We start from the raw sequence: 7,538 nt of genomic DNA, 5'->3' as shown, positions 1-7,538 counted from the left end.
AGGATTCGAGGATTCGAGGATTCGAGGATTCGAGGATTCGAGGATTCGAGGATTCGAGGATTCGAGGATTCGAGGATTCGAGGATTCGAGGATTCCTTTATAACATTTTTTGGCTTCAGATAGAGCAAAACGGAGGAAATTTTCGCCCAAAGGGCCGCAATTTGACGAGTTATCCCTTAGACAGCATTCTTGAAAGTTATACAAAATAATTGAAATAGCAGCTTTTTGAACAAAGACCTAAAATGATGATCTTTGATGTGTCCTTCGATGACATATTTTGACCAACAATTTCCCAAAGTAGAATGAAAATCGGCAATTTACACTTGGCGGGGTTTCCTTGTTAGTGAACACCGCTTACACTTGACATTAAGAACGGTGTTAACAGAATTTTCACTGCAGCTATGTAGTTCAATGTTAAGTTCCTTCCACCCGGGCGGATGTGTTTGCTACGTGCAGTTGACATTGGAGAGCAGTGCGGTGGAAGTAAGTAGAAAATAATTGCAGATTTAATAAACAGTCCGGATGATATATTGAAATCTATGGTCGTTACAGAAATTTAGGGTATAATGCTCCAAGCAAACCCACACTTTTGCTCAGATCGAGGGGGCAATAACTCCGGGAATCATGTGTACACCTGCCTGGGAATCATAAGGATGAAAATTAATCAAAATCAACGGAAATCGCTTAAAATGAGCGGGAGACTAGTGGAACTCGTACAAATTAGTCGAAATAATCGTTTTCTACCACTAGAAAACCGAAGAAATGAACATAAGTGGACGGGAATCACTGGGAATCAAGGATTTCGGGAATCATGTGTACACATTAAAAGGGAGTTATTGCCCCCTCGGCTGAGATACATAAATCGAAGGATCCTTTTCCCTAAGATAGTACACTCGTAAATCAAAAAAGACGCGAATGAAGCATAGTAGCTACGGCGAGAAGTAGAAACCTATTACCAAACGTAAGTTTTCAACGTTGAATCTACAAACAGTTTAGCAAATAGAAAGCGTTAATTTCGTTGTATTACAATTTAAATTTATATGAACTAATGCGAACCAATGGCATTTGCCATGAAATTTTTTCCCGTATGACCCAACGAAGTTGGTTTTCGGTTTGCAGTTTAACAGTGAAGAGCCCGCAATGCTGCGGCTGGGCTGGGCGGGATGCTCAGCAAGCAGCAGGAGCAGCATGAAAATACTGTAATAAGATGGTTGGATTCCATCATGGCGCCCCCAGGGGACGTCCCTGCCGACCCTCTCACCTCACCCCCCCCCCCCCCCCCCCCCCCCCCCCCCCCCTCTCTCTCTCCCTCTCTGTTTTGGCGGCTCAGTCAAACTCCCCCGCCCGATGCGATGGGTGGCAGTGGTCATCCCCCGCCCGCCGGGGGGACCCTCTCTCTCTCTCTCGGCTGGTCTGACAGATGGCCTGGTCGCCCCGCCCCACCACACTCCCCAGTCTCCCCCGCGTCTGGGCCAGGGGCAGGGCGCGCGGCAACCGCTGGCTGCTGCGGTCCCCCTCCACGCCCCAGACCTGACGTCTTTAATTAGTTTATCAATATGGCTCGGGGCGGCTTGTCGCCCTGCACATAATGACATGTGCGCAATAGGCACAGAAGTTTTTTTCCATTCTCTTCGTGCGTGTATCATGTCTGATTTTAGAAACACAGAAAAAACAAAATCGTACTGCCAGTTATAATGCCTTTGAAAAGGTACTAAACCCTTAATACCCTTAGTGCCTTACGAACTTGTGTTTTCAATAGAAAAATAAATAAAAGTCATTAAGAGCAAGATTTTTTTACAACGAATAATTCTTTGTGAAACTAGCGTAGTGACAATATTGAATATATAGAGTTGGACAAAATTAGTGTGTCCATTAGAGGATACAAATTTGTCGGTTCTCCGGATTCAAAATTGCGTCTTGCAAGATGCGCTCACACATGCATCTCACAATCGACAAAATTTTATACTTTCCACACAGTGTGCTTCCAATAAAGTGAATTGTTATTTGCTCTCTCTCTTCTTCCCAAAGTTTTGCCACTCTAATCGATGGCCTCCCTTTCTCATTATACTCTGGCGTCGTCAGGCCTAATAATTTGTTTTCTAGCGACATCCTCCGGCTGCCTCCGGCAGCAATAATGGAACGGGGACGCGCTGTATTCGCTTGCAAGTTATGTATAACTGCGGGGAGAAAAAGCAGAGAAAAATTGTCACCCAAAAAACATTTTTCGGCCAGTTGTAAAGGATTTGTATACAAACAGGGAGCCATATTTGTTTCACATTCTTTGGAGCGTCATTTAGTTCTCTTTTTCATTGAAAATCGAGCAGTTGTCCAACGGAACTATTCCTAGTAATTTTCTGATAAGAAAAATGCCTGCACTTTTCTTTTTTGCTCTTTTTCCAAGACACTACTTCCATCAAAGAGGTGGGCGATTTTCTCAGAGAGGTGCTCTTGCGGGCGCCTGTTGTGTTCCGACCTTGACCCCCTCGAGGCCTCTGCCCCAAGGGCACGACCACCACTCCGCCCAGGCCTCATGGCCCGGTGCGAGGGGCTGCTGTGCGCCGAGCTCCATGTTAATCTCGTTGTCGGCGGCTGACGACTCTATCGGAAAACCGATGAGCGTCGTTATCGCCGAAGACGATAAGACGTTGGCGTAGCTCAGCTCGTAGGTCGACTTGTAACTCCAGCTCGTAGCTCAGCTGGTAGCCCGGCTGCTAGTAGCCCTGCTGCTCGTAGCCCGGCTCGTAGCTCGCCTCGTAGCTCCACGCTAGGCCGGGCTCTGCTCCCTCGCGGCCAATAATAGATTTATTCGAAAGTAGTAGCGCGCGAGGCGAGCAGCAGACTGGCGGCTGCCTACTCACTTAATCCTGCTCTCCTCATCCCCTTCCCCATCTCTCTCCCTCTCACTTTTTCTCCCTCTCTCTCTCTCTGCCTTTGCGGGGCGCGCGGGGTTCGCTCTCTTGTGACTACTCACTTAACTGACGGGCCGACGCACTTGGGAAGTGCTGTTGGTGCGCCGTGGCCCGAACACCCCGTCAGCTCGCAGCTTTAAACTTTCCATCGGCCCGCGCGCTGTAAACGGAGTATAGCGTCGAACCGATCGCTTAGGTCGCTCCCCGGAAGCCGCACCCCAGACCCCTTTGCCGAGGCGGGGGCAGATCCACGGATATTGCCCGGCCGACGGTACCGTCATGAGCGAAGGGTGCGGGTTCGCGGAGGGGTTGCCGTCCGAGGCCTAGAAACGAACAAATGTGATGACTCTTCCTAGCCTCATCCATGTCTAGCAGGGGGGCTGCCTGGTACCTGCCATCTCTCTCTTACATCGTCTGACCGCGACCTCCAGCCCCCTGCTTGCCACTATGCCCATCCCCACATGATTTGCATGCGTGTGCCCTGGCAGTTCCACAGGGACCCATCCCCCCGCCCCGCCGAGCCCCGCCGATCGACTTCGGGCGAGAGAGGACGTCGAGCGGGGAGGTGGTATGGTACGGAAAGTGGCGGGAAAGGGGGGGGGGGTAGTCGGTGGGAAGAAGCAGAGGAAAGCGAATTCCTGGCTCTAATTCCTTTTCACAAAACACGACGCGCGGCGAGAGTTGGCAGCGCGCTCGCGGCGGCGGTTTACCGTCCAGTGGCGTGGCCCGGCGTGGCGTTTGCCTCCCCTTCCCTCGTCCCCCCTCCCCTCTTCCGCCACGCGTCCCCCGCCCAGCGCCCCCGCTGGTTCGGCAACAGAGAGAACTTTTTCTTTTTGATTAACATTTCTCCCTCCAGGCCGTCGTCGTACTTCTTCGAGTTGTGCAGCTCGCGGGAGCGCCACCTTTGCGGGGGGTGGGGGGCGTGTAGGCCCGTGATGCCCGGTGAGGATTTAATGCCGAAACGTGCTCTAATTCGGAAGTGAAACTGGAGCGCGGCGTGGCGGGGCGGGTCGGGCGGGCACGTGGCCGCGGGGATGGGGAATGGGAGCCCTGCCTGCGAAGCGTAAGGATACAGAACAGCCAACAAGCCCGCCGAACGGACGGCCAGAAGCTTCACATCCACACAGCTTCATGAACTGAAGACACATTTAAAATTTACGCCTCGCTCGGGCGGACCTCTAGGACTCAAGAGGAGAAGGATGGGAGGGGAGGGGCAAACAGCGGAGGCCAACTTTGTTTCGCCGTCCCGCTCCCCGCTGTGCCCGGTGCCGTGGCTCCGTGTCTGGCGCCGCCCGTCAGGCCGTCGTCGCCGGCCAAGCTGCCCACCAGGCTACCCCCAGCTGGCATTGTTCGTGTCTTTTATTCAGGGTTGGGCCGGCCTGCTGGCGGTGCAGCCGCCCTGCCCACCCTGCCCTGCCCCCGCCCCGCCCTTTCGCCAGTCGCCCCCAAGACCTCAGACTACGATCACGGCGCTGTGTAATTTCTGGCCGCCGCTCCGAAATATGACGTTCTCGTGATTGAATAGATTAGCGCTGTAATGAAGCACTGGTCGTATCGCCCCCGGCGCCGCTCCGGGAAGCGTTTGGGAAACAAGATCGAAACCCGTAAAAACAGGCGCGCAACGATTTGCAGTAATCCGCACCTCTCAGCTGACGGAATCACCTCCCCCCTCCCTCTCTTCTCTTCAGACTTTGGGGCATGAAAGTGAATGGCCCGGCTCCGCGGGGGAGGAGTGTTCCACGCAAGGCGCGCGAGTGAGGGCGGGCGAGTTCCTGGGCGTGGCGTGGCGTGGAGAGACGAGCCGGACGGTGGTGGGTAAGCAGTTGGCTGGCTACCCCTGGCCTCCTAGCCCGCCTGGACCGGGCCGGCGGGCCACCCTACTTGGAAAGTGCTTCACTTCCCAAATAGTTGGTGGGATTTCATCCGGCCCTCGGGGCTCGGGGCACGGAGCGCCGGGGCGGGGCGTGTGGGTCGGGCTGGGCTGCTAATGCGTGCCTCCTCCGTGGCCGTGGCCGCTGCGCTGCAGAGCTGCTCGATAACCTAAATAGTAAATGCCGCCCGGGGGGCATAGCGGCGGCCGCAGCACCCCGCGCCTGCCCGGGATGAGCGACTGCAGGACGTGTGGGTTGCAAGGCCGCCGCCGGGCCAGCCACCCCTGGACTCCAGGAGACTCCCTCCAGGGCCCCGAGGATCTGCCGGAGTGGGCCGCCTGGGGGGAAATGGAGGCGAGGCGTGGCTGCTGCCGCTGTTGTTCTTGCCAGGTGCTTGTATAAAAACATTGTGCACATTCCGTTAATGAATCCGGCTCTCTCTCTCTTTCCCTCTCTCTCCCTCTTCTTGCTGCTCCGCCTCCCACCCGGCAGGTCTGAGACCCGTGTGGCGTGGCGCCGCGTGGCTCCCAGAGGCAAAAGAAATAAGTGAGCACATCCCCGCGACTGAGTTACCACGGCAACCGCCACGCCAACCGCCCCGCTACGCTCCGCTCCGACCCTCGTCTCTGTCTTTGTTCTCGAGTGCCGTCTCCGTCGCTCTCGCACGCAGTCACCCTCTCTGCCTCCCTCCCGCACGCACCCGGGCGCACCGAGTGCACCTCCCGACATTATGGCTGCTCAGCTGACCTCGGAAATGGGGCAGGCGGAATACCGCGAAAATGTTTAGACTGGAACAATACAGCCGATGGTGTTAAGTAAACTTCACGTTATACTTTACCAAAACTGGTCAGAAGGGGTTGTTGAGTAACCGTGTAGTCCTAGAAGTGGGCGCTTCTGGGAGTGGCGGTCTGGCCGTGGGTGCTGCAGGTGGTCTGCTTGGCGGCGGGGAGGGGTTGGGGCCCGGGCCGCCGCCGGTTCCTTGCGGTGACGCCTGGCACGGACCAGGCTCTCGCCGGCGCTCGCCCGGAGGTGGACGTCACTTAAGCCTCCCCTGCACTCAGGGTTGACGCGGCAGAGGATTGGCGAGGGCGTCACACTGAAAAGGAAAAGTTTTTGTTGTTGTTTTGCCATCATAGGATGAATCTATGCAATATTCAATACCGAACTAGTGACACTTTTTTCATGTTTCTGCTGAAAATTATACAAAACTGTTCTTGTGTTACTGTTGAGGATTTAAAAATGAATCTTGCAGTACACAAAATATGCCTCTTGTCGTTACGGCGGCGAGACGTAACGACTATGTGAAATTTATAAGCTGAATTATTGTCCGTGTCCCTCATGACAGTAATCGTATGCAACTTAGGAGAGAAGAACAAAGAAATCAAAGCTCCCAAACTTCTCACGCCACAGCAGAAGCTGGCGCATTTTAGGTGCTTCGTGCGCGCGCGAAACAATTCCAGTGGCGCGTGCGTGTTCGCTCCAGGGGAATTCCAGGAGTGCCTCTAGCAGCGCGACACGCTTCCTCTCCAGGGGCGGCCTGTGCAGCATCACGTCCACCACCGTAATGGCGTCGCTCTCGTCGCGCCGGGGCGGGGCGGGGTGGGGGGAGGCGGGGTGAGGTGAGGTGGGGTGCGGTGCGGCTCGAGGAGGAGGAGGGTTTGTTTGCCGCAGACAAAGGCGCGTCGTGTGGACAGAGCGAGGATAAAGACGCCGGCCTAGGTGCGACCCTGGGTGGCGCGACCACGCTGGAGCCGCAAGGAGGGGGGGCCCTCGGCCTGCCACCTGGGCTCGGCTCCCGGCCTATTCAACCCTTCCTCTCTCCCGGGTGTGGGCGCGCGCGGGGCTGCCGCGTGGTGGTGGCGGGGTGCTGCAAAAGGACGCCACCCTCCCTCCCGCTCCCCTATTTACTGTCAAAGATTTCTCTGCGGGCCCCCGTGCGGCCGGGCCCGGCAGTGTAAACTGCACTGTAATTCCTAAAGGCAACTTTTTTAGCGGTTGCCTTTGTTGTTACTCCCCAGGCAGTGAGAAATCGTGAATGTTGCCCCTAGGGAGGCAACAACCAAAAGTGTCCGGGCTCAAGGCAACATTTGTTGCCTCTGCCGCAAAGTCTGCCTTGCCGCGGGGAAGAATGTTACCCTTGGCGTAAAGGCAACTTTTGTCGCCGTGCGGGCGGCTACCTTCTAATCCCCGCATAGGCGTTAAAAAAGTTTCCTTTTTGAAAGGCGACTATTGTCCTCGTGTATTCGACAAGTTTAGGTGCCGTGTTCAAGTGACACTAAGCATCCTCACTGCTGTAGGCCTATTTATTCGTCTTCCCGGAGGGGGAGGGACGGAGGAAGAGGAGGGGGAGGGCAAGCGTAGGGAGCCTCCAGGCTCCCTAGGGCAAGCGGCGTGCCCGGCGGTGTCGGGCCGGCGAGACAAAGGCTGGAATGTGTTTCGTCGTCCGGACTCACCCCCGCATCGGGCTCAATGGCTCAGTTGGTTGCGAACGAGGCGAGGACGCTGAGTTGCCAGCGCCGGGTTCAGGTCCCGGCGCTGGCAGCGGTAGGCGTGTATCCTTCTATGTAGCAGCCAAAAAGCCATGATGTTAGCCTAAAAGGGCGTTACCAACTCGGATGACCGTAGGAATCCGGAATAGCGAAGGGGCGATCGCCTCGATGCGAACACCGGGGCACACCTTCCCAAACAAATGATTTTTTTAATTTTTCTTTAAATATTGGCAGTTTGCTACTGGTTCTGTTGGTAGAACTATTCTCCC

The 7,538-nt window shown here is 55.5% G+C and overlaps 1 long non-coding RNA gene across 1 annotated transcript in view; it reads right to left on the bottom strand.

Annotated features, from left to right (window-relative positions):
• Positions 1-5,624: 5,624 nt before the first annotated feature.
• The window catches only part of LOC127750758 (uncharacterized), a 25,349-nt gene continuing 23,435 nt past the window's right edge, over positions 5,625-7,538 (bottom strand). Inside the window, exon 3 of the long non-coding RNA XR_008011837.1 lies at positions 5,625-5,876. This is a non-coding gene — a long non-coding RNA (uncharacterized LOC127750758). The remainder of the gene's footprint in view (positions 5,877-7,538) is intronic.

This window comes from Frankliniella occidentalis, unplaced genomic scaffold (genome assembly GCF_000697945.3).
Source record: "Frankliniella occidentalis isolate FOCC.00 unplaced genomic scaffold, Focc_3.1 Scaffold253, whole genome shotgun sequence".
Taxonomy (NCBI): Eukaryota; Metazoa; Arthropoda; class Insecta; order Thysanoptera; family Thripidae; genus Frankliniella; species Frankliniella occidentalis.
The sequence above is the reverse complement of the archived record's forward strand: the minus strand, read 5'-3'. Positions and strand labels throughout refer to the sequence as shown.